We start from the raw sequence: 23,869 nt of genomic DNA on the forward strand, positions 1-23,869 counted from the left end.
AATGACCACAACTAGAAAAGCGGAGGAACTAGACTTGTTAAGGAGGTCTGACGACAGTCATGCTTTACAAGTTCCATTCGCTAATGAAACAGGGAAGGGGGCCTCAGAGAATGGTATCAGAAGTACCGTCTGACACAAACTTTAAGGTAGCTTATGGATTATAGATGTAGTTAGGGAGTAATTCTGTTTCACGTTCTAATACTTAAGTGTCTTACTAATATAAAAAAGATGCAAGGCTAGACGCCGAGTAGAGAAGCACGTAATACGCGCCGGTACGGCTTCATTCATATCTGTGGTCCAGATACATCTTGGCTGGCCGCCAGCCGTAGCACGCTATTTGCTGTACGCGCGATGGAAGTCGTGGTTTTCATTTTATCCCACGTATATTCTATTTATAAACTTGTAAATTTACGTGGTCGGTGAGTGCGTCATTCGCTCAGATGCCTCAGAGCTACATGGAAACGTGCTGTCAACTCCCAGGGGAGAGATTCTCAACAACACAACAATTGTAGGTTGAAACTACGGAGTAGTGGCAAGCCTTCAACGGCCATGGGGCTACCGTCCCGCAGAGATTTCGCTTATTATGGAACTCCGGAGGTTCATGACCTCTTAAATCTATTGCTGCTTTATGTATTCCTATTAAACTTAACGTTACCAGACCAAAATGTTACAAAGAGTATTTCTTTAATGATACATCCCAAAACTAAAAACGTTTCACTTCTTATACTGGAGGATGGTGAGTGGCGTAACGGTATACCTTACCGGTGGAAGATAGACTAGTAAAAGTCCTAAGACACATATTGCACGTAACTATCTCTTTGAGAGCTCTCTTTACGGAAATACTTAATTAAATATAAGATAAAGCTGTTAAATTTAAGTATGATAAGGAATCGTGTAAGGCCGACTTATGACAACAGTGGGTTATAGAAGACGTGAATGAGATTCCCTTAGCAAAATATCAACATTTCGTCCTGGAAGAGGCATCAAACGAAGGAAGGTTGGAATTAAAAGTCTCATCGATGTTGAAGCACTAGTTCTGTCGAAAAATGGAAGTGACTGTTGTGTTAGAGACACTGTCCTGAAGTGATTACGGAAACCACAGAGCACCTTAAACAAATAATTGAATGAGCTTTGAACTGCTCTTCCATCACATACGAACCCAGTGACTCAACCATTGCAACACCATGTTCGGCCAAGCAGAGATATAAAAGTGAGAATATTCACCTAATACATCGTATGTACTGTGAAAACTTTCGGACGTAGATAATGATTGCTTCGGTTGAGATATCACTTTGAAAAAGATCGAAAACACGACTTTAAGGTACATAAATCATTTGGTGGCACAGTGAACTCATATCTCATTGAAAACCTGGCTGTTGATAGTTTCATTACTATTTACGTACAGATCCAGTTTCATTCTGACGTTGATTTAATATCTTTGGGCAGAGAAAATTAAAAGACGTGGAATGGATGTACTCCTACACACGATACTACAAAGTATTTATACGTCGTACTGAAGCATATTAAGCACATATAAATACAACTCTTTTGGAAAGAATTAGACTTGCGTAATGGAAATCTTGAGTCCCGGTTTAGAGAAGACAAAACAAAGTTTGCATCTCGCACGAAATGCTCAGTTATTTTCCTCTGGCTCTGAATCTGAGCGAATGCGTATTCTTTTCCATTCATAATTATGCGGTTACTGTGAAATACAACTGGAATACCGAAATCTTTCCTTCATCTCAACGTTTCATCACCACCAGCCAGAATGAAACAGAGATTGCCGAGAGATTAAAATTGTAGCTTGTACGTACTTTTCATCCAGCTGGTCTGAAAATAAAATACAACCACTGTTGTGAGTTGAGATGAAACTTCGCAGCGGACAGCTCTGTTATTGCCGGACGCGGACGAAGAGACACGAGGTCGTGTATCACACGGCAGCGGTTATTTCGTCACTCGTGCGGCAGTCTAGAGTGCGGGTCTTTCATTCACGGACAGAGATTTGACATGCGTCCAACTAACTTCTTTTATTATAATTTAGTAATTGGGGAGTAGTTTATGCACCACACAAAATGAAGGCAGCTTCAGTCAGTTCACATAGACACGTATTCGCACATCACATCTACTACATCTAAGTAAGTTGTGAACAAATTTCATTACCATTTCCTGACCGTGGTTATAAAATTAACATGCCTGTGAGTTAACAGCTACTGGAAACACCAGATACGTGACGAGTATATACCAAAGAAACACGCGCTTTCTAAAACCTATACTGGTTATCGCGATATATAACATTAATAAGTTTTGCCATTCTGTCAACCCGTAAATTCAGCTCCTACAAAATTTATGTGTAATTTTGAAACCAAGATCTTACAGAAGTGTTGTAATAAAAAAATTAACGGATGCGGAAGTGTATATAACTTTGAAACTTTTTATCATCCGTCGGCAGCAGTAAAGACTCCTTAAACTAGCTATAATAAAACTAAATTTGTGAGAAGAACACACTTATTACTTAATTGGCTCATGAGTAGTTCAAAAGCTTTTTAATATTTAATTATGTGTCATTAACCTACGCTAAAAAAACCTATCAATTGTATGAGAGGCAGTCAAATAAAAACCCAAAACGCGCGACAATGGGACCATGGAATGGTTCCATTGAAAAATAATCAGCACACGCATTAAGACACTTATCTCAATGGGAGACTAGACCATCAATTCCTGTTTCGTAGAACGCGGTCGGCCACAGACGGATCCACCCACCCGTGCACTTCCTCGTCCGACTGAGGTCAACGTCCAGACATGTCTTACTAGAATTTGTGTGCTCAGCTTTGGCTTTATTTGGCGGGAAACATATGGAATGTTTCCACTGCTTGTTTCGCCGTTTGGCCTCGGACTCGAAATGTTGGGATCTCGTATGGTCACGATGACTTTATTTTGACTGCAGGGGCTCTCTGCTCGTCAAGTTCATTGAGCAATGAACCACAACCAGCGCGCCTCGCTATGAAGACACCTAGCAGAAACTGCGACGCGCCATAAAGTCTTTAGCCCGAGAACGCTGTCGGATAGAATCATCCTGATGCACTACAACGCCAGCTCCCACACTACCAATCGGATGATGGCTACGCTTCAATGATTCAGTTGGGAAACACTGCAGTAAGCTTCGCACAGCTCGGATTGTTCACCGTGTGATTTTCACATCATTGGCGACCTGAAGAACAACATGCGTGAACGTCTGTTTCAGTCGGACGAGGCAGTGCAAAAGTGGGTGCAGTTGTGGACCCATCAACAGCCTACCGCGTTCTACGAAACGCATCTCTCAGTGGAATAAATGTCTTCAAGCTTATGGTGATTACTTTTGAATGGAAACATTCCATGGTGCCATTGTGGTGGGAGTCCCTGATAGTACAGATTTTTCTGTGCAGATTTATGGTGAAGTAAAGCTGCTACTGAGCCAGATGTTTGATTAATCAGGGCAATGCTCTACTGGGCGTGGTCCGTTTCGTGTCTCTCAGAGCTGTCCATAGACACATTCACTCATTTAACTTCAGTGTAACGTGTAAATCAACTACAGTGTAACGTGATTTGTTTATATACGGAAAAATGCTGCCGGATGCGGAAGTCACGTTAGCAACCACAAAAGGTCCAGTAACCAAAAGGGGATCGAACCCCGGATATTAGAATTAATAGTCTGACATTTATCCAACGTGAAGCCACTTTTAAACTTTAATTTTATGCGAACATTAAGAAAACTAATTTTTAGTCTAAAGGAGCAGCATGTGAATGCGTTCATTTAGCAGTTACAGTTGTGGAAGGAAGAAATTCAAGAACAGGTGAACTGGATGATGTAGCGGAGCATGTGCGGCTCTTATTATGCACGCTTCTCGGACTTACTATAACTGTCCTTTTCCTAAATTCCTCGTTTATTGAGCGAAAATCCTTAGCCCGTCAGCGAACCGTCATTCATTATCGTCCCCCGCCGACTCGCATGAATTATTCAGACCGGATGAGATTAAAAAGGTGTCACGGTCATTTGGCGACCGTTTCGTACCGACAGTCTAGCGACCCACTTCTATACTTTAATAGAATGACCGAAATATCTTTTTCAAACTCTACCACTTCTCCACTGGCAAGCAGCCTAACGTACAGTATAGCGGAAATTCGCTAACCGTGCACGGATTGAGAAACAGGCAACGAGTTCTCATAATAGTCTGATCCACAGAACACACACGCACCACATTAGGTAGGACACGCGTCTGTCTGTCCACTACGATGTTTCTCTATGCATTGTGGGACGTGCACCTTCCAATGTGTAATAACATTATACAGTACAGTTTTTCGATATAGTGTGTAAATTTTCCAAACAGATTATTCACTGTGCACCGCGTTCCAAAACGAATAAAAAATCAAATGATGCACGATCAGATGTGCGAATCCATGCCTTCGCTGCCACCTACGTCGGAATTACACAAAGTGTATGGCAGCAGCACTCACACCTGTTGAGCGACGCTTCCTGGCTACCTGTTGCTCACACAATCCTCAACACACGGATGACGCATAAGACCAAAATTTCCGAAAATAGCATTTTGAGTAGCCTTAGAGTACCGTATAATTCCGTAGAGATAGTAGCTACAGGAAACACTCACAGCACAGACGTCCTTAGGAAGAGCTCAATAAGTTTCGTTGTCCATTATTTACCAATTTCTGCAGAGAACGCGCTGGGATTCCAATGAAATTAACCTATACCGTATTTATATTCATCCCCACAGAAAAAAAAGAAAAAAAGAGAAACAAAGGGGATATACCTGCTTGTATAACCAAAGACGTGTACAGTGAGAGAACCAACTAATTGGCATTTTAAATGGCCTTTAGACAGTGAATATTTCGTGTAAAAACAGTGGTTACAGGAAGGATTCTGCTGATTCTACAGAGTTTCTCTATACTTTATTTATTTATATTCTTAGCGAAATTAATATACACGGCACAAAGGTGAAGAAGAGAAACGAGGAGGATGTACCTGTTTATATAACGAATGGCTTCGGCGGTAAGAGAAGCAAGCAACAAGCGTTTTGAGTGTCCCTTAGGGAGCGTATGTTTTGTATAAAGAAGTAGTTACAGGAAGCACTCTGTCTACAGGAAAGACTTCCTGAGGAAGAGCTGGATAAATTTCGCTATATTTTATTTGTCAGTTTCTGTAGTCAACGCTTGGGGTGCCAACGAAATTAATCTACACCATATGCATAGTTATTTATACGGTAAAAAAGCGAACAAGAGAAGCTAAGAGCACGTACCTGCTTATATAACCCAAGACTTTGGCAGTGAGAGAAACAAGTATTTGAGTATCCTATAGGGATCGTATATTTCGTATAAAGACAGTAGATACAGGAAGCGCTCTGTTGACAGTACAGACTTCCTGATAAAGGGCTCGAAACATTTCACTATATTTCATTTTCCAGTTTCTGGGGCCAACAGTTAGGTATACGAATGAAATAAATCTATACCGCGTTTATACTTATCTATACGGCAGAAAAACCGAACAAGAGAAACTAAGAGATAAGTACCTGCTAGTGAAATCGAGGGCTTCTCCAGTGAGAAGACTGACCAAATCTACGCATATGGGATTCAAACCAGTGGTGCAGATAAAACAGATATCACTCATGTGGCGGTGTACGACTTTTAGAAGAAAAAAATTGTAGCTACTGAAAATGGACAAAATGGTTGATATCTACGGTTTGATATGAGAATTCGCGTCACGAGTGTAGATTCCTTCGACAGTCACAACATAAAAACACACGAAGCTCCGCTGAACGACTAGACGACGTCCAGAAGAAAAGTTGCCTTTATTTAACGTTAAAATAGTTTTTAATTCCGACAGCTACAGTTCAACTACGATTACAAAACAGCTAACATCGAGCGTCATTTGTGTGTTAAGGAAAGACTTGAAAATAAAAGTAATTACGGATAGTAGTGTTACGACGGAGAGTGCTACGAGATCGCACAACGAAGCCTACACAAAATATGTTACAGACACGAACTACCATTTGACGCGTCGAGGTGGGGTAGGTAAGGACAAAAGTAATTGCTATCCAGAGATGAGGTATTAGCAGCAGCAGTTACCGTGAGCTGTCCTGGAGCGTATCCCGAGGTGTAGCACGTGCGCTGCGCGGCTCCCGACGAGTGGCGCGTCCGCCGAGCGCTAGGCTAGTATCCGCGCCACCAGCACCAGCACACCACTCAAGCAAGAGAGCGACTGCGCGCGCCGGTGCGCAGCGCGCCGCGCCCGCCGGCGCCCAGGAAACACATAAATCTACCTCAGGCGCGGCCAATCGCCGCGTCGCCCCACGCCGCCACAATCTACCGCATCCTGCGAATTCACACGCCAGCGCAAGGTGTTGACAAGCGACGCACAATTTATAGTTTCCCGTAGTGAGATCCCACGTCTGCATGACACCCCACTACCCCCCCCCCCCTCCTCCACCCTCTGCCCTTAGTCGTCGCCGTCCTACGGAATACCGTTTCGATTTCCTCTTCCTGTTCCGGGAACGGAGACTCACGTATTTCCTGGTAGGGATTGAAAGGCCGTGTCTCCGAGGAACGAGGAACACACTTTGACTTTCTTTTTATTTGGCACCATTTTTACATATGGGAGATCTACACTGGATTTACCACAATTTCTTTTCTGCCGTCGGATGACCTTCCTGTCAAAAAAAAAAAAAAGTGGAGGAACATCTAAAAATGAAGGCAAGAACGATAGAACGTTCCGTCACGATTAACTGGGACGAAGCACTCACCTTCTTAGATAAAGGACAGGACAAACCAGGTACTCGATCTACTTAGCACTGGGGAACCAGGAAGAAGACTGAGACTGACGGTTAGACTGGATTTAACATTATTTATTACTGCAGTCTGGTGACATTACTGTCAAAGAAGTGTGGAGGGAGCCGCGCGGTCTCGGGTGCCTTGCCACGGTTCGCGCGGCTGCCCCGTCAGAGAGTCCAGTCCTCCCTGGGGCATGGGTGTGTGTTGTCCTTAGCTTAAGTTAAAGTTACATTAAATAGTATGAAAGCCTAGGGACCGATGACCTCAGCAGTTTGGCTCCACAGGAACTTAGCACCACCACTTAAGTGCGCAGGGAAATCTGTCTACGAAGGTAGGGAAGATATAATTTAACATAGTGTCATGATTAGCTTATCCCTTGGATAAGGGCAGAAAAAACAATTAGCATCATCAAAGTGAAAAAGGAGACATTCGACATACTTGATACCGAGGAACCAAGCAAAAGGGGTCTACGTGTAATGCGGGACTATTTCATTTCTGTTGTCTTATGGTCTTCCTCTGAAAGAAGTGTGGAAGGGAATCTGTCTAAGAAGGAAGGAAAGATAGAATTTAACAATGTGTTACGTTTAGGTGAAACGGACCACGCGCTTTCTTGCATAAGGACAAAAAAAGTAGTTGGTCAAATTGAAGCGGATGAGCAGATATTCAGCTTCATTGACGAGGATAAGCAAGGGAAATGTTGATCTGGCTGGCTACTCAGTGAATTTACTTCCGCGCCTTCAGAATGTCAGTTCAGAGACTTAATGATCTCACCATTTCTTTCGATACAAGAAAAAGTGGAACGCGGAATCTCAGCTGATAGCTGTATAGCGAAAACTTTGGGATTTCTTTCGATTCTACATGGTAGGGGTGGGGTAGCCGGGAAGGGGGTTAAACAAGTGAAGGATACACTGGATTTAGCACTATTTCATTCCTGCTGTCGGAAGACCTCCCTAAAGAAAAAGATAGGAATTTCCTGTTCCGTCACGATTAGGTGAAACGGACCGTTCGCATCCTTGTATAGGGATGGGAAATAGTAACAGGGCTGATCACTGCGGCCAACAAGACATACGGTGGAACAAAAAAAAAAAAGCATGATTCAAATTGGCCAGACAGTGTATTAATTTCTGTGCCTATCAAATGTCAGTTCAGAACATGTGTTCCACCATCACTTTCGGTTACGCGAAATAATGAAATATAGTTCGATTGTGCATACCGCAAGTTTTTGAAGGACTACTATTGATATAGACGAAGAGGCAGAAAGGAGAGAAAGACTGAGATTGACGTCACAACTTCGCCGACGTCCTTAGAGGCGGAGCGCTGGTTCATTTCGGAGAGGAAAGGAGAAGGAAGTGGCGAATGACCAAGGCCAAAATAGGAATCGGACGTGACCTTCTTGGTCGAAGTGATTTAAAACCCAAATCAGCAGGCGGACTCAGTATTTTAATTCGGCCCCTCCAGAACACGAGTTCAGGGTTCTTCGTAAGTTTTACAAACAGTCGACAAAAAGCAACAAATAAATAAATGAGGTATTGGATCTGTGAAGACTAGTGGCACGATTGTTTACGACAGGGATGGATCACGAGATACGTTGGTACTACTTACAGTGAACGATGCCTCTAAATGAATACAGGATGGACTGCTGATTATTACTATCTCTTTGCCTTTTTTCTGTTATAACGTATAAGTAATAGCTATGACTTGAATTGTAAAATGTAACATTCCTTGGTTACTGTAATTTTGCGCAAACGTGATTTTCTAAAACTAACTGTGACAAATATATCTTCCTAATCTCTGTGGTGGTAACAGCAGGATTTCTTCATATTTCTGAGAGAAATGACATAAATGAAATTAATTTTATCTCAAAGGTACGCAAAAGATAAATGAATACATCAGACGAGCTATAGAAGCTGTCTAATCTCTTTCATTTTTTTCTTACTTATGAAATATTATAGAGGTTTGCTAAGGTTCTGCAGCAATTACCTGCTATGGAGTCATATTTCCTCGGTTACCAGTTTGCAGGTAAAAATTTGCATACACTAACAGATACTAAATGTAAATGCTATTTTCGCAAAGCGAATTTTTGTGCTTTCAGTCATAATTAAAAAACTACTTGAAATTAAAAATCACTGTGTTGTGGTTCTGAAGGTGATGGTGATGGAGGCTTTTCTGCTTTGTTATACCTATCGAAGCACTCATTGTCGCTTCTTTATTAATTTCTTTCATAAGAAGTACACTAACTGCGAATCTGGGACACATACCACTGGTAGAGCTGCAATTTGTCAATGTTGTGTACAGAAATAAAGATCATTGCGAAAGTATTTCAAATACTTGTTTGAAATTAAATGATAATCAAATAATTGAGATACCTGTGGGAATGAAGTTGTTGAAATGTAAAAGGCAATGCACGCCAGTAGAAGATACAGCTGGATTGCTGATAATCGGTTTTAGCTTCGAAGATGGCATTTTACACGCATTTATTCCCGTTTTGGGAAAACTGGCTGGATCCACATACACTAATAAACTGTTTACGATGCCAACGGTACACAAATGATGAGTACCTCGTGTTGTAGAAATACCGTATACAATTAAAGTTCAGAACAGCTCAAATCACAGCAATGAATAAATAACCTGTCTAAATATCCCTATATCGTTAGGAATAAATAAAAGTCGCAGAAAAAGTTACTTTGACAACGTGGAATTTATTATAAGACGTCCCGCAGACGATATAAGATAAAATCGACCATCATTTTGCAGAAATGCTGGGATTGTTACTTACAGGAGAAATTCTCAGGAAACTAGAGATATGTTCATTGTGTTACGTGAGCAGTGATATATTTAAGATAATTTTTATATGGTCTAGAATAACAGAAATTAAGCCGTATACGCCGAACGCAGAAGCTGCTGTCGTGATGGGAGACTGCAAACGCTGGGTGGTCGCGCGGTTCACAGCATGCGCCTGCCCGTAGGCAACCTATTAACACTTGTTGCCAGCAGGGAGCTCCCCCGCCTCTCCAACACCCCAGCAGTCCCCTACTCCCGGTTGCCACTTGCAGCCGCAAATTTTACTGCAAGCTCAACAGCCGCGTCACACTCCCCGTGACCCCCCGCGAGTAAAGCAGAGCTAGAGCTCTGTCATAAGCATTGAGATTAAACCCTTCATTCTAATACGATCAATGGCAAAAATTTTCATCGAAGAATTAAACAGCATGATATCTCAGAGAGTTGCAGTGCCCGTTACGCTATTCTGTAGCACAAATGAGTGGTAACGTCCTATAGAATTGTAGAAATTGAGATTACTGTTTAAAGTCGAAGTACGACCACACAATAAACGACTTGTTTCATATCAGTACAAAAAAAAGTTTTTTTAGAATTAAGGAACATATTAATATGCTTCCAAGTCTTTCAGTAGATATATCTGCAGTAATATAAATAAATATTACGTATTGGATTAAATGCTCGTCTAAATCGTTGCCTCTTAGTTCGAATAAAGCGATTATTATTGTTCTGACATATTACTGACTTTCCTTACGAAGGAGACAGACTGTTCTACTCACTACAAAGAAAGCCAGTCATGCTGCCCTCGCCTCGTTATTTGGTTCAAAAACTCACAAATGTCACCGTTATTTGCGTAATACCAACATGTGTAACACAGAAAATTGATTTTCACAATTAATTGAAACATAAAGTTCACTTCAACCAATTACTTTTTTTTTCATTGATCTCTCGGTTACCGATGTCAGAAACACTCTCATTTGCTAAAAATCAGGAGTTCGAATTTTGAAATTATAAAAATTGTTGCACTAGTTTTAACGCATAAACTACTAACATCTGTAGCAGTTACTGCGTTAATCCTTGACGCTTGTGATTTCATGTGTATAACACAGGTTATAAAGCGTGTGAAAGTGTTGGGTGTACAGTGTTAGAATTAATCAAGCAAAAATGAACTAGTGCTATGCGCTAAACTTTATTACAAAGTATTAGAATTCTTAAAAGCTTGACGTGAACCTGTGATGTTGAATTACTGTTCCCAACACAAAGTTTTGACATTTCATGCCAGCGATTATGTTGCAGAAGTTGTACTTCATCGCGAGATCATTTAAGCATAAACTGAGAGAAATCTTCCAGCACACTGGATTTAGTGGCTTTCAGTAGCTGTTTTATAGAGAGAGTGTTTCGTAATATATTCGGTATAGGCAAATAGAACAATTTTACACGCAGGTTAGGATAATGTTCCTCAAGACGTATTCGATATAGAGAACGTTTCACTATTGGTGGTAAGAGCATTAACGGGATAATATGCCCCATATATATAATCATCATCCCTGAAAATATCTTGTAGGCTGTAGTCAATAGAAGTCATGCCTCTATGATTTTCACAATATATATAATAAAGGAGAAAACTTATGTTGTGAAAATTATAGGGGCATGACTTCTATTGAACTCAGCCTACAAGATATTTTCAAGGGTGCTGAATAAAAGGATAAAAAAGTACGTTGAAAAATATCCTTGGAGGAAACCAATACGGTTTTTTACTATTAGAAAAAAATTGGAAAAATTTGTTAAATTGGCAGAGATCTCCACTTCCTGTTAATTGATTTGAAACAAGTTTTTATAATGTTAACAGGCCAGCATTATACAAAGTGCTAAAAGAATCGGACACGTGTGACAAGCTAAGAAGGTTAGTTAGGTTAACAGTGAAGGACACAAAGGCAAAAGTAAAAGTGAATAAAAAATGACCAAGAACTTTAATTTAACAGATGCAGTGAAACAGAGTGATGGTCTCTCGTTAGTCCTGTTAACTTAACACTGGTTAGTCTGATACAAAAAATAGACAAGAGAGGAATAAGAATGGTGAAATCCGTTAGATAAGTGCACATGCAGGTGATGTTGCAATCGTGTAAAGATATGTAAACACTTTTAAAGAAATGTACTAAATATTGGAAACAGAAGGAACAAAAATTGGACTTACTGTAAACGAAAACAAGACAAAATACAAAGCAATGTCCAATCGTGAGAATAGAAAAACAGCACATAACCTGAAGGCCTCCAATAAATATTTTAAAGCTATCATGTGCTTCATCTGTCTAGGTGTCCTCTAAACCAACGATAATATTTCAGACAATGTATCAGAGAAAGGATACAAGTTGGAAACAGAACCAGTTACTCGAACTTACAGGTATTAAGAAGTCTTCAATCACAAATACAATGAATTAAGAGTATAATATTCCCTTGTACGACCAGTTGTTACAAATGGGTCAGAAATGTGGACGATGATAGAAACTAGCATAAACGACCTAAGGAAATTTGGAAAAAGATTCTGAAAAAAAAATTATGGACGTGTGAGAGATACAGAGGATAGGAGACTATGGTACAACCTTGAAATACAAGTCCTTATACAAGAAAAAGTTATAGTGAAATTCATTAAATCTCAAATAATTCGCTGGTTAGATCATATGAAGAGGGGAATAGACGACATGATTCTCAAACGAATAATGAAACGCAGATTGTATTCCATCAGAAGGAAGGGCTGACCAAAAGCTAGATGGCTGGACAATGTGTTGGCTGACCTTACCAAACTGGACATCCGAGGAAGGAAGAGAAAAGCAGAGAACAGAGATGTATAGAGGCCCGTCATGGGCTGTAGTGCCGAGGAAGAAGCAGAAAAAGAAGAAGAACAAGATGATGATGCTGATGATGATGAGCATTAATGTGATTATACTTTTTCTTCCCCTCTCTAGTTAACCACATCAGGTTCAAGGGCCCCGTCTTTAAAGACATCGCCATCGAAGAGCGTTAAACCTAATCTCCATTTCTTATTTGAAGCTTAGTTACCTTAGATGCCTAAAACACGTTCATAAAGTTATGAAAGAATGTGCTGAAACAGTTCGATTCATGGAATATTTACATATTTTTAAGTACGAACGTTAAAATGGGCGATTTACTGAAGTGGAGAGCAATTTGTAATGAGGATTACTAAGGCAGATACCGAGAAAGGTAATTTTCTTTAGAAGAACAAGATAATATGGTAAGGCTGCAAGGAAAATCGTGAAACAGGAACTGATAAGAGCTGGGCTTAACGGGAGCTTCTCGAATGTGAGTGCGAAAAGATTTTTCAAAAGTGTAAACACAGGAAAGTGAACATCTGGAATAGTTAATGATTAATGAAAACCACCCCAGCTGTAAGATTAAACATTTATTGTGTTACGACCGGTTTCGTTTCTTTGAACATCTTTGGCCTGGTCATTTCATTTCTTTGAAGATGTCTAGGTTGCCTTAAACTACATCCTCACGGAGTTATACTGAATTCATGACATAAACGGTCATTTAAGTCATGACTACGGTACAGTTCTGTGAACATTTACTGCAAGGCAATCTGACTATGTTCAAAGAAACGAAATCGGCCATAGCACAATAAATGTGTAATCATACAGCTGAGGTGATTTTCATTAATCGTTAACATTAATGTCAGCTGTGGGCCTAACATGATCAAGATTACATGTAGAATATGTTGGTCTGTGATTCGCATTGCCGAAAATGAAATGAAGTAAATGATAGTAGTGCAGGAAATAAACCCTTTCAGGTTCACCACGTAACCTTGTAAGAAGAAACTATTGATGATTATTCCGCATAGAGACGGGCTTTAAACGTGGAGGTCCTTCACTGGTTCCTGCAGGGAAGTAAGATACGACCATAGCTGCTTTCATCCTCTCATTTCCTTTATTACCGTATAAGTAAGATCACAAATACGAGGATATGTTTACATTTACTCGTTACATCTTTTGAACATCTAACTGCACATCTAGGGCTTAAATTTGTTGGTTGGATGAAAGAACTGCAATATTTCCAGAGTGTGAGCTCTGCTTTAACCTCTTTAACAACTTCCAAGCATACCTGTAAATGAGAATACGATCCTCGATATCTCTAAAGTCTTACTGATTGAATCTCATTCTCATTTTGAATTTCAATCTCATTCTAACTGACCACACCTTGTGAAAGTCTTGCAATTCTTCCACAATGTTGTTCCTTTCTTCGATTCACTAGATTGACTAGAGGTGGCATAATTCTTAAACGCTAGAATAGCATTACTACAGCAACGCTGTGAGTTCGTGCTATTAGTTTTGATTGAAGGAAAAAACACTACAGTTGCTTATGATACTATTTCAGATAACACTATAATTTCCATGCGCTGGCAACAGTTCGCAATCGATCCGTTTCTGTATCAGCATTCTTACACTCCTGTCCACAAAGAAAGCACATTCGAAGCAAACTTAGTGTATTTACTAAACTAAACCCCATCTTACATCTTTGGGATTAATTACAGACTCGATTGCGCGCCATATCATTTCGCCCAGAAACCCAGAAATAACTATTCACACTTCATCAGTAGTACCAGAAACAAATTCAGTCTTCCGTGTATGGCAATTTATTTGAAAGCGATCTCTGAAGATAAAACACTGCAATAGTAGCAAAAGGGAAAATGCACTATATGAGTTCCATGATTAGGGTCTTCGAAACGACCAGGAAAGGGTATACATGAAGGGGTAGACAAACAGCTTCGTACGAAATGCTGTCCTAATGCTGTGGTGGAGTAGGAGACATTATTAACAATCTCTGGGAATATAACACAAGCGTAGGATTAGCGTCACTCACCAGTGGTTGTTCTACGACGGTAAAAAGTGGCATATGTTCAATAGTCGTTGTGCAGGTTTCCTAGGGCTATAGAATTTCTTCACATTGTATTGAACAGTTTTGTAATACGGTTATTAAGAGCTTCACATTGTTCTTTCGTGTATGGAATTTATAGTACCCGAAAGTTCACTGGATACGTCCCTGTTGAAAATATGTACATTCTGCTGGACGAGAATGAATTCTAGTAGGTATCTAAAGGAACACGGCATTCGCTGCTGTCTGCTAGAGGTGAATTTCGTATTTATTTCTAGCCAGCTACAGTTTCGTATTTTACGTTTGGAGCTTAGCTTAATGTTCATTATTGTACTGCCCTAATAATGTTGTTGTTTGTAAATATTTCAAAATTTGAGCTATACATAAGTGCTTATCTATGTTACTTGTGAATAAAATATTATCTGGATAAATATGGCTTTCCGAACTGTAATCGCGTAGATTATTATAATTTATTTTTATTTTATTTGTAGTCGTTTACAAGTGACCTGCCACCTAATGACTAACACAGGTCGTTTTCCATAATATTAAATTGTACATATACACTATACGAAGCTTAATTGATCTATTAGTATTTTAACACAGTCTTACAAAAGTTGCAGCTTTAAATACTTGGAAACTTAAAAGTAATTAACAAATGGAAATTCTTGAAATTAACAATTTGTGTACCAAGTAGACAGGAAAACAGGAAGGCAGGAGAGAGTATATTTACAGAATGCCCCACTGAGGCTGTCCAGGAGGGAGTACCTTCCGTACGAGTAAAATGAGCATTAATATAGAAACAAAGGTGCACCAACTTATCTGAATTACATATTTTACAGCTTAACTTTTTTCGATACACATTCGGAATTTTTTATTTCAAGGAGTGCAGCGCATGGAATCAACAATGAATAGTCGGTAATATGGCCGTCTGCATTAAATAGTACTTTCACAGCAGTCGATTGGTATATAAATGATGTGTTGCCCTTCTCAAGAAATTTCGGCTATCAGAAAAGGTGAGGAACGTATGAATCAAGTACTACAAGTGAAAAAAATTCTAGATCATGTGTACGCATCTGCATAGTTTGGCCTTGTTAGGAACTTACGTTATGATGAATACAGTAGGGAAGGTACTGCTACAGAAAAATCCACATGGGAGAAATAACTGATGGTTCGTATTGTTCTGCTGCAATGTATTTTATTTCTTCCAGTGGTCTTTTACTTATCTTCAGTGGAATCTCGAATGATAAAATTTTCTTTCGATATGCGAAATTTGTAGATTATAAAAAAGTTGACATCTGGTGTTTTACGTAAATAAGTGGTTACTTACAGTTATTCGCGTTTTTGGTTGGCATCCGCTTTATAATCTACAAATATCGCATATCAAAACAAAACTGTATCATTCTAGATTCCACTGAAGATGCCGTAAAATAAAAGACGAAACGCGTCTGGAAGAAATAAAATACCCTGCAGCAAGACTTTCGCTTCTGAAAAACTTAACAAACGTCCTTAATTTCAAGAAATTTTGAGGTACATGACTTGCAACATACACGGAAATATGTCCACTGACTAGAATAGATATAATGTGAACATAGCGCATGGCAGTTGACATCTGTTTAGCAACCTCTGGTACTAAATTTTCAGAGTCTTCGAATTCTGATCCTTTCACGTGTGGGAGTGTTCTGGAAAGTATTGATGTAGAACTTCTGGCAGCTGCTCTCGTTGTGAAAGGGAAATACGTTCTTCCATGACAACAAGCAAAAATATGATCCAGCGTATCTTGAAGACTTGTATCCTCTGTCTATAATATTCATTAGAGAAATTCACTGAACTTTGTAGAACGTCGTAGGGAAACTGTAACCGACAACAGAGATTACGGTAGCAAGGGTCTTCTCTGATAAGGGAAGCATGCACTCAAAGGGTCACTGGTTTTGCTTACCTTTCACATAATTGTAGCACGTACGTAGGCGTAACAGATACTGATTTAGACCGATGTGCTCTTCGAGCCTATTCGAGAAATCGCAGTTCAAATTCTTTTGAGCCTGTCTAAAACCTTACGAGAGTACATTTTGCAGAGCAGCTGAGTAAGCGGAAGCGGCTAATGCGACAGACTAGAACTCTGCTCGTGGTGCATTTGAGTCGCATAATTTTTTTCTCTGATCTTTAACTAGACGCTTGTATAGCAAAAACTAATCATTTTTCTTCGGAAAGGAACAATAATAATAATCATAATGATCATTCTGGTATATTCATGATGAGGTGTAATAAGGAACCTTGATGAAATGAATATTTACTTATGGAAATATTTATGCGCGTATAGCAAATGTAATGTACGTTATTCAATGTAGGTATAGTTCGGTATGATGTCATTGCGATACGTGCATGAATTTATAGACAAATAAAACTTCATGTCATCGTGATTCCTTATCACATTTTGATTATACCTCGCCATGAATGTACCGTAATGTTTATCATTATCACTGTTACTTTCTGAAGAAAGATGATTAGTTGCAATGATACAAATATGTTTGGCAATGATGCAAAAAAAAAAGTCACATAGAAATATGTACTGCAGTCGTGCGAAAGACAAGCAAAATCGGTAAGCCGTTGGGTGCAACGTGACCAGTGATATAGTGTCATAGCTAATGCTGTTACGGAAGGAGTGCAGACTAAGTACTCACGGTGAGGTAGCGCTCCTCTGGTGGCAGACAGGCGAAGGACGGGCGAGCAGTGTTGGTACTCGTAAGAAAGCACGGATTCGCGCCTGCGGCAGCAGCCGGCGTTCAAGTCTGCGCGGCGCCTAACACGCGCATGCGCATAACCTCGTCTTGGCACACGCGCGCTCCGCGAGCCTCCTCTCCGCGCATGTAGGACGCGTTTTCATTACCGTGACGTCACTTCGACACCAAAAACCTAGAACTTGTTAATTTCTACAAACATTTTGCATCCAGAGCGATCCAGTTACGGCACGTTCACACTGTCTAACACGATCCGTGAAAGACAAGCGCGTTCTTTACTGAATGAGCAACAGGCGGTGTGTTAACAACTCTCTTAACGCCGTGTTATCGCTCAAGATGCAGTAACAGTAGCTTCCATCGAGTTAAAGACGTGACTTATGAGCTGTTGAAGACTTTGCGTTGGCCTCTGATTGTGACTAACTATTGTAAGACCTCTACTTTACAACTACGAATATCATTTTTCAGTGGGAAAGGATCCGATACGCCCAAGACTCGTCCTTTAGCAGCTACTCTTAATGTCTACCTTAGGTGAGACCGAGGTTCGTTCGTTAAACTAAAGTCTCTTCATAGTTAAGGAATGGAAGGAGCAGGCAGTGTTGCTACTTCCTAGTTACGCGCTAATATTTCGCTGAATTATGCTTCACAGTTTCATGTAATTCTTAAAAATTTTGCTGTAGGTATAAAATGCTTCACTACTTATCTCTTCCGTGCGGGGCAGCCGTGCGGTTTAAGGCGCCTTGCCACGGTTCGCGCGGTTCCCTCCGTCGGAGGTTTGAGTCCTCCCTTGGGCATGGGTGTGTATGTTGTCCTTAGGGTGTGTATGTTGTCCTTAGCGTAAGTTAGTTTAAGTTAGATTAAGTAGCGTGTAAGCCTAGGGACCGATGACCTCAGGAGTTTGGTCACATAGAACATTTTCCAAATTTACTACTTATCTGTTGGATCTCTTGACCTTTAGTGGCTCATGTCCTTAGCGATAGTTATTCTATCACTGGATATATAGTTCCTCTCCTTGATACTGAGCGATGTGGCCCAGTGTAACATACTGGACTCACATTCCGGAGGACGCTAGCTCAAATCCCTGTCCGTCTGTCTATATTTACACTGCCTGACAAGACGAGTGAAACACCAAGAGACACAGTCCTCGGATGTCAATATAACTTTGTACATCTACATAACATCACTGCGTATGTAAACGATTAGAGTTGAAATCATCTCTGACCACCAGAGTAGATTAGCGTCGTTCGTGTTTGGTGTTATTACCAGCCGTGGGAGGGTATACGTTTTATAAGGGGCATGAACTGTCTCACATGTTGAGTGATTGCTGTGGAGGACACTTAGATCCTCCGTATTCGTCTGAGACAGCGTTATCAGCAACCTACAGAATTTGGAAGGGGCATCATTGTGAGTCTTATCTGGGTGGCTGGTCGAATCGAGCAGTATCCAGATTTGATGGGCATTCAGATGTGGCAGTGACTCGATGTTGAACCAAATGGGAACTTGAGGGCAGGCATACTAGTCGTTAAGTTTCCGGTCGACCATGTCCGATCACCACAAAAGAAGGTTACTGTGCATCAAACACATCGTAACCCCATCAGATCTGGTCAGAACAAGTAATAGACTCCCTGAAACATTCTGTCTCATCCTACACCATTAGTCAGAGGCTAGCAGCAATCGGACTAGGGAATGACTATCCACGCGTGGGCTGCTGCTAACACCCCAACATAAACGGCTGCGTTTGAAGCGGTGCCGTGACTAGAAAGCATCGATTACTGACGGATGGCTTCGCATGGGAACCATTGGGTATGACTTCAGATTACGGCACGTTGTGACTGAAGAAACTCTGACGGCACCGACATCCTGCATACTCATTTCTTACCTCTCGCGCGACAGTATGACATTATCGTGATGCTATTTTTCAACAGGACAACGCTCGTCCACATCTGGCGCGTATCTCTGTGAACCGTTAAGTGGTGTTAAAGTAATCCTGTCGCCAGCAAGATCCGCAAATCTGTCCCCAACAGAACATTTTTGGGACCAGCTCGGACGTCAGCTTCATCCCAGTGCCAGTGTCAGGGATATCATGGACCATTTACAACAGTTGTGAGCCTCTTTGCCTCAGAAGTGGATATAACGGCTTTATGACACCCTTCCCAACCGAATCAGTGCATGCATGCAGGCCATAGGGGGTGCAACGTCATACAGATAAGTGGGTGCATGCTACTAGGTTCTTTGTAAATTTGACTAGCTTTTTTAATCACTGCATTAACATCAAATACCCCATCAACCCGTGAAGTCTCATTTCGTTTCCTCCTTCCCATCTCGGTGCTTCACTTTTTCTATCAGGCAGTGTAGATAGTGTGTGGTTTCTCCAATTCTGTCAATGAAAAGACTAAGATGGTTTCTTTCAAAAGGACACTGCCGATTACCTTCGTCATATGTCCCAAATCGTAGCTTGTGCTCAGTATCTAACAAACTCTTCGTCGACAGCATGTCAGACTCTAAATATTCTTCCTTTTATTCCTTGGTAATAAAACATGTGCCTCTGGAAGCATCCTTAGTGAGTTTTAATTGTACTTATGACTCAGTGGCTCGGTGGTGAAGTGCCAAACTAGGCTTCCAAAAGTCTGGGTTTCGATCACTGGTAAATGTTACAATTTTTATCTGTCTGTTGTGACTTATTTCACCTCTGGAGGTGCTTGTTTTCGAAAAGAATTCTGAGTTGCACCGTAGCTCCGAGTCCACGCTAAACTGTATGTAGATCGACCTAAAACTGGCTAAGTATGTCAGTTCAAAGGTCGGGGGAAGGCAGTGGCGTACCGTTACCAGTAGGAATGCATGAGGAAAACCACTGCGATGTTCAAACCAGTCTTCCAGTTGATGACAGCTTTGCCTTTCTTACTATTTTGCTTTTATTTACTTTCTTAGCATGGCTCATAGATCAATCTAAAACCAGTTTTCTGCTTTTACCTGTTTCAGATGAAGCAATTACACTGTCATATCGTTCTACAGTGTACATCTTGTTTTCTTCGTTATAGCAAATGCGAGGCATCTTTTTCGACGCCAGCGACGATTTGGTGTGAAATGCAGAGATAATGAGATACATATACAAATGTTACTTAATTCTGGTGTGCTTCCGTCCACATAAAACCTATTCACACTAGACGTCAATGGACCAGAACGGGACGGGACGCCACGTTACGTAACGTCGCGTCAACATTAGGATGTATTCACACTGGACGCACGTCAGGTCAACTCTCGTCTCGTCTCTTCACGTCACGTAACGTCATCTCACCACACATGATTTTTTTCGCGAGTACTGCGCACTTCACAAGACGTTTTTCTGCAGTTTTTACTTCGGGAAGTACAGACACAGTGTGGTATCTTGCACACGTGAGTGCTGGAGTCCACATTTGTATGAAAATGGTATTTATCAGGCTCAGTAGTTCAAAACTTGCCGTGATTGATCTTATACTAGAGGAGGAAGAAAAAGTGTGGAGCAACGCAAAAGAAGAGTGTGGATCCGAAAAATGTTATCATTACGTGGTCCAGGAAGGGAATTTAATACGCTCTACAAGGAACTAGTGTTAGAGGAATAGGCGTTTCATAAATATTTCAGAATATTGAAGCACCATTTCTTTTTCATTGTTTGCGTCAAATTGTATCCAAAATTTCTGAAAGGGACACAGTTTTATGAGCTGCCGTCAACCATCCACAAGTACTGACGGTTTGTTTAAGGTAAGTTTGGATGCTGGTCCTGTGAAAAATTTTGTGTAATAGTTATAGCTTCCGCAATATGCTTCCCTTAAAGATTTGTAGGTTTTCATTATATCTTGTACTTGGGTTTTAACTGTTCAAGTGTACTGGGGATAACTATTGAAACTACATAAACGTGGACCTTTGCTGCTTGCAACAACTGTTTTACACACAAGAGAAGGTGATAGTGAGTGAGATTAGTACATCGTTATTAATTCTACTGTTCAATATGGTTGTTACATTATTCACACGCAATTATAGTGTTGTCTTGACTCAAAATCTATTCAAAATGAGCCCAGCTTGTTTGTGTTTCAAAATGTGGAAAATGGAATCTATAATAACTCGAATATTGCGGCCTCTAGCGAAAGAGTGTCGCAGTAGGAAATCAAACTACGTTATATATTCTACGAAAACGGTCGTATTCATTTTTCTCTAGGAATAGTAGTTTGGTCGAAGAGAGCGAGAGAATATAGAATATCTCAAGCGATGCTCGTGTGCTGTAGGTAGGCAGTTTCTGTAGGTCAATACGAGGTCGTTTCCCGACTATATAGACCACAAATGTGCTATATAAGATTGTTCGTCTCGAATTTCTCTACAGTAACGTAGTACATTATAAAAATGTACAGAATAATACAGAAAATAAATAACAATGTACATTAAATGCGTTCTATCTCGGAAACTATTCGGAATAGGGCATACGTCAATATGGAGTTTTTTTTTTTCAAATGATCTTTCCTGTCATATCACCGAATACTGACCATTCCTCTTGGGACACCCTGCCGACTCTCAGCACCACATAATTCTTGATAAATTTCAAGGCAACAGTGAATCCACAACTAGTGATTGCAACTTTTCCTTTACCCCGCCCAGAAGATCTTTTTGACAAACTGTGCCCGGGTAAATATTTTTCGAAGTTGGACCTAGCAGATGCGTACTTGCAAATACCGGTGGACGAAGAATCCCAGCGCGTTTTGGTGGTTAACACCCATCTTGGTTTGTATCGATTCAAACGACTGTCATTCGGGTGTGCATCCGCCCCTGCATTGTTTCAGCAATATCTGCAAACTGTTTCTGCGTCGGTCCCTACTGTAGCAAACTACACTCCTGGAAATTGAAATAAGAACACCGTGAATTCATTGTCCCAGGAAGGGGAAACTTTATTGACACATTCCTGGGGTCAGATACATCACATGATCACACTGACAGAACCACAGGCACATAGACACAGGCAACAGAGCATGCACAATGTCGGCACTAGTACAGTGTATATCCACCTTTCGCAGCAATGCAGCCTGCTATTCTCCCATGGAGACGATCGTAGAGATGCTGGTGTAGTCCTGTGGAACGGCTTGCCATGCCATTTCCACCTGGCGCCTCAGTTGGACCAGCGTTCGTGCTGGACGTGCAGACCGCGTGAGACGACGCTTCATCCAGTCCCAAACATGCTCAATGGGGGACAGATCCGGAGATCTTGCTGGCCAGGGTAGTTGACTTACACCTTCTAGAGCACGTTGGGTGGCACGGGATACATGCGGACGTGCATTGTCCTGTTGGAACAGCAAGTTCCCTTGCCGGTCTAGGAATGGTAGAACGATGGGTTCGATGACGGTTTGGATGTACCGTGCACTATTCAGTGTCCCCTCGACGATCACCAGTGGTGTACGGCCAGTGTAGGAGATCGCTCCCCACACCATGATGCCGGGTGTTGGCCCTGTGTGCCACGGTCGTATGCAGTCCTGATTGTGGCGCTCACCTGCACGGCGCCAAACACGCATACGACCATCATTGGCACCAAGGCAGAAGCGACTCTCATCGCTGAAGACGACACGTCTCCATTCGTCCCTCCATTCACACCTGTCGCTACACCACTGGAGGCGGGCTGCACGATGTTGGGGCGTGAGCGGAAGACAACCTAACGGTGTGCGGGACCGTAGCCCAGCTTCATGGAGACGGTTGCGAATGGTCCTCGCCGATACCCCAGGAGCAACAGTGTCCCTAATTTGCTGGGAAGTGGCGGTGCGGTCCCCTACGGCACTGCGTAGGATCCTACAGTCTTGGCGTGCATCCGTGCGTCGCTGCGGTCCGGTCCCAGGTCGACGGGCACGTGCACCTTCCGCCGACCACTGGCGACAACATCGATGTACTGTGGAGACCTCCCGCCCCACGTGTTGAGCAATTCGGCGGTACGTCCACCCGGCCTCCCGCATGCCCACTATACGCCCTCGCTCAAAGTCCGTCAACTGCACATACGGTTCACGTCCACGCTGTCGCGGCATGCTACCAGTGTTAAAGACTGCGATGGAGCTCCGTATGCCACGGCAAACTGGCTGACACTGACGGCGGCGGTGCACAAATGCTGCGCAGCTAGCGCCATTCGACGGCCAACACCGCGGTTCCTGGTGTGTCCGCTGTGCCGTGCGTGTGATCATTGCTTGTACAGCCCTCTCGCAGTGTCCGGAGCAAGTATGGTGGGCCTGACACACCGGTGTCAATGTGTTCTTTTTTCCATTTCCCGGAGTGTATCTGGACGATATTGTGATCTCTGGAAAGACGGAAGAAGAACATTTAGCCAATCTCAGAACATTATTTCAGGTCTTGCGACAAAATGGTCTTCGCTTGCGGAAGGACAAATGTGTGTTTTTTGCTCGTGACTTACCCTACCTGGGACATGTAATCAATGCCCAAGGCATACATCCCAGTCCCGAGCACCTCCATGCCATACAAGAATTGCCTTCGCCGCAGAATTTGAAACAGCTACAGAGTGTACTGAGAAAAATTAATTATTATAACAAATATGTGCCGCACGCCTCTTCCATTTCAGCTCCGCTTCATCGCTTACGCCGTAAAGGTGTTCCGTTCGTCTGGACGACGGAATGCGAACGCGCCTTTCGCCAGTTGAAATC

General features: G+C 41.7%; 2 protein-coding genes across 3 annotated transcripts in view; one reads left to right on the forward strand and one right to left on the reverse strand.

Annotated features, from left to right (window-relative positions):
• The window catches only part of LOC126249659 (sodium- and chloride-dependent GABA transporter 1), a 409,464-nt gene extending 392,209 nt beyond the window's left edge, over positions 1-17,255 (reverse strand). The window contains exon 1 of one of the 2 annotated variants that reach the window (XM_049951338.1): positions 17,157-17,255. The gene's annotated coding sequence lies outside the window, so the exon portion shown is untranslated. Of the gene's footprint in view, positions 1-6,114; positions 6,241-17,156 lie in introns of those variants that run through there. The other variant, XM_049951339.1, reaches the window with a different exon arrangement.
• LOC126249338 (uncharacterized) overlaps positions 1-23,869 on the forward strand; it is a 90,891-nt gene that overhangs the window by 25,800 nt on the left and 41,222 nt on the right. The gene's annotated exons all lie outside the window — the stretch shown is intronic.

Source organism: Schistocerca nitens, chromosome 3 (assembly GCF_023898315.1).
Source record: "Schistocerca nitens isolate TAMUIC-IGC-003100 chromosome 3, iqSchNite1.1, whole genome shotgun sequence".
In the NCBI taxonomy this organism is placed as follows: domain Eukaryota; kingdom Metazoa; phylum Arthropoda; class Insecta; order Orthoptera; family Acrididae; genus Schistocerca; species Schistocerca nitens.